Source organism: Megascapheus bottae, chromosome 11, assembly GCF_031878675.1.
Source record: "Megascapheus bottae isolate mThoBot1 chromosome 11, mThoBot2.hap1, whole genome shotgun sequence".
Classification (NCBI taxonomy): domain Eukaryota; kingdom Metazoa; phylum Chordata; class Mammalia; order Rodentia; family Geomyidae; genus Megascapheus; species Megascapheus bottae.
The window spans coordinates 57,601,795-57,605,883 of record NC_143519.1 but is presented as its reverse complement, the minus strand read 5'-3'; positions in this window follow the sequence as shown (position 1 = coordinate 57,605,883).

Genomic DNA, 4,089 nt, shown 5'->3' with positions numbered 1-4,089 from the left:
CATTTCCAGCTTTTTGGTGATTCATTGGAGATAGCAGTCTCACAGACTTTCCTGTCTAGGATGGCTTTGTACCTTAATCCTCAGATCTCTTGAGTAGCTAGAATTATAGGCATGAGCCAATGGTGCTTGGCAATTCAGCCAGCTTTTATCTGTCCCAATAGTTAAGAAACTATAGTCAGTACAGCTTATAAACACATAACATCCCATGATTCAGAAAGGTGATTATGTAGATCAGTGATGATGCTGACAAGAGCTCACATTCATGAAGCCATTCCCTTTAGTCCTGTGGTTTGTTCTATGCTTTGCATGTGTTTTTATTAATTAATCCATGCAACCAGTAAGGTGACTACCAGTGAGGATGCTGAGAGAGATGGAGGTTAAATCATTTGCCAAGACATCTTGGGTGTTCCCAACTGCCCTGTGAGGGTGGCATGAAACTCCTGAGTAGAAAGGCTTACAGGTGTGCCTAACTGGCCTCAAATTTTTTTTTATCTTATTTTAGCTTTGAGTGCTAGATTACAGGTATATACCACTAAACGTAGCTTATAGTCTCTATGGTACAGCTTAATTGGTTTCTCTGCTCTAGGTTTTTCCAGGCCTCAATAAAAAATTTAGTCAGAGTTAATGTCTCATTTGAAGGTCTGATTGGAGCAAGATCTGTTCAGAGCTCACATGGTTGTTGGTAAGATACAGTTCCTGGGTAGGAAAGTCTATGAGACTCTTCCTCCAATTAATCACTAGAAAACCAGAAGCGCTCAAAGTGCTAGAGCAACAGCCTTGAGCAAAGAGAGCTCAGGGAAGCCAGATGCTGGTGGCTCATGCCTGTAATCCTAGCTACTCAGGGGGCTGAGATCTGAGGATGGCAGTTCAAAGCCAGCCTGGGTACTAAAGTCTGTGAGATTCTTATTGTAGTAACCTGTCAGGATTAGCTGTCTAATTCTGTTTCTGTAAAAAGATTTAAAGAGCTTGACCACCTCATGTGGTGTTTTCCTGGTGAACAGGACGACCTGTGTGTGGTGCTCTCCTTTAAAAGCTCAGCTCCCCAGAGGTCAGGGCTGCTCTCTATCAGCCCAGAGGTGGAGAGTAGTCACTGCGCTACTGACACCTAGCTCTGTTCACTGAGTGCTGGTGACTTTATTGCTGGGGAGTTCAGAGACCCCAAAATGGCTAGAATATTATACTTATCTCCAGTTAACCACTAGAAAGCTAGAAGTGGTGCTGTGGCTCCAGTGGTAGAGCACTAGCTTTGAGCTGAAGAGCTCAGGGACAGCACTCAGGCCCAGAGTTCAGGTCCCACAATTGACAAAACAAAAAAAGATCAGGGACAGTAACTAGGCCCCAAGGTTAAGCCCCATAACTGTAACATCCCAGCCATTTTGGGGTTCCTGAACTCCCCAGAAATAGAGTCACGAGCACTCAATGAATGGAGCTAGGAGTCAGTTTAATAGCACAGCGACTACTCTCCACCTTCAGGCTGATAGAGATCAGCCTTGACCTTCCGTGGAGCTGAGCTTTTAAAAGAGAGCATCACACACTGGTGGTCCTGCTCCCCAGGAAAACATCACATGCAGGTGCTCAGGCAGTTCAAGCATTTTCTTTCTTCTTTTTTTTATTGTAATGTATAGAGGGGTTACAGTTATATTTGCCAGATAGAAGGTGCATTACTTCTCACACATTGATACCTCCTCTCGTATTTTTGTCCCCATTTCCTTGTTTTCCCCCCTTCCCTTTCCTATTTCAAATAAACAAATAAACGTATATACAATATGCCAGGTAAAAAAGTCACATACTGTAACAATATGAGATTAACCAAAGGGACAACAAAAAAGAGAAATAACATAGTATATTAAGAACAACAATCACAAGACAAAGCTCTTGTTTCCATATCCTGGGGATCCTTTTATTTAGTCTCATCCTATATGGCCTTCTGTATCTAGGTTTTGTGCTATTGTAATCTGCTAGGAGAGTCCTAGATGTGTATTAATTATTACAAATGAGGAAACCCTTTGAGACTATGTTCCTTTGGATCTGACTTACTTCACTTAATATGATTTTTTTTCAGTCTTTCCATTTCCTTACAAATGGGGTGATGTCATTCTTTCTGATGGCAGCATAGAATTCCATTGTGTATAAATACCACATCTTGATCCAATCATCTGCTGAGGGGCATCTGGGTTGGTTCCATATGTTCTCTATGCACAAAACAAACAAACAAACAAAAACAATTAGACAGCTAATCCTGCAGGTTATTACAATGACCAATCAAAAATTTTAAATAAACAAGACCAAAAACCAGCCAGACCACTCTTGGGCATCTATTTAGAGCCTCACAAATCAGGATATGGTGAAGTCACCTGCACACCCAAGTTCATTGCTGCACTATTCAAAATAGCCAAGTTATGGAAACAGCCCAGATGCCCTATAGCAACTGAGTGGATCCAGAAAATGTGGCACATGTACACAATGGAATTTTATTCATCCATTAAAAAGAATATCATGCCATTTCCAGGGAAATGGATGGACCTAGAGCAAATGATTTTTTAAGTGATGTAAGCCATGATTTTCATGGATCCTTTTTGGATCCCTTTTGCTGCAAATTTACTCATGGAATCCTCAACAATATAGATGTGAAACTGGGTTAGAGATAAAACAGTGCTTTTAAAATGTTTCAGTTGTGAAATAATTCACTAGGCTGCTTTGCTTTGAATTAATTTGCCAGGGATTCATGTTATAGATCTTACTCCTATGGTATAATCAGTTTACTTAGCATTGTTTCACACAGTTATGGAAAATTGAAAGTATGGAAGGCCTGAGGTTTATATTATAAGGGAGTTAGAGTTGGGATGTGTAGCTCAGTGGTAGAGTGCTTGCCTAGTGAGTCTCTGGGTTCAATTACCAGGGCATCTAGAATACTAATGGAAGTACTTAAAATAGAACTGATCATGTCTGCCTTATGTGGTAGCTAAAATATGATGCTTTTAATGGTTTATAAAAATAAAATGTTTTTTTTTAAAGGTTACCACGGGTTTTTTTTTATACACTAGGTTGTGCTCTGGTCATACTCTATGCAAATTATGCATGAGATAATCAACCAATCAGAGAATCTGTATCATCTCCCTGTAGACCTGAAACTCTAGTCCTCTAGCAGATTTCTCCTTCCCATTTCCTAGCTCAGGATCTTGGGGAGGTTAACTGGGCTGGGAATGCAAAGCTAGGGAAGCGCAGGTCAGTTGTTCTTTCTTTGTGGCTAGGATTTCTTTTTTTAAAGCACATATTCAATTTCCAGGGTTGTCTCTGTTAGGTCATGCTTTTCTGTTCTGAGGTTCTTTTTCCTCTATCTATTCATTAACCGGTGGAGCAGAAAGTTGGGGCAGGAGCTGGAGCAGTAAATAAGGAAAGGAACAGACTCACAGCACAGACACCCTCTTTCAGCTTTGTTCTTATGGGATCTATCAGACAGTCTTATCATTTTCTTTGTTTGTTTGTTTTGGGTGGGTTACAGGCTTGAACTCTGCCTGGGTGCTGTTTCTGAGCTGTTCAGCTCAAGGCTACTGCCCCACACTTGAGCCAAGCTCCACTTCCCGTTTTTTTTTTTTTTTTAAAGCGGTTAATTGGAGATAAGAGTCTCCAATTGTGCCTGGGCTGGCTTTGAACCGTGATCCTCAGATCTCAGCCTCCTGAGTAGCGAGGATAACGGGAGTGAGCCTCCAGGCCCGGCTTTCCCCCATTTTCAAGACGGGTGGGCTAAGGAGTCTGCGTGACGTGTGAATTCCACTTCAGGATTAAGTCCTGCTTTGTTTGTAAACCGTACTTGTGTGCAGAGAACCAGATGGTAACCAGATGGTTTGGAATCATTTGGGATGTGAAAAATAGCTCACTTGGTGGAGCACTGGGCACCACTGCCGTCCAAGCCGTCCTCTAAAGCAACCATGTTCCTTCAGGTTCCCAAACCTCCTGCCACATTTGAATCCTCTGCAGAATTCAACACTCATGACGCCCAGAAACTGCGCTTCAACTGAGCTTGCAGTGGAAGGGACAAATCCATAGAGAGGGCAAACGGATCACGTGAAGAACAGGCTGGCTTAAATG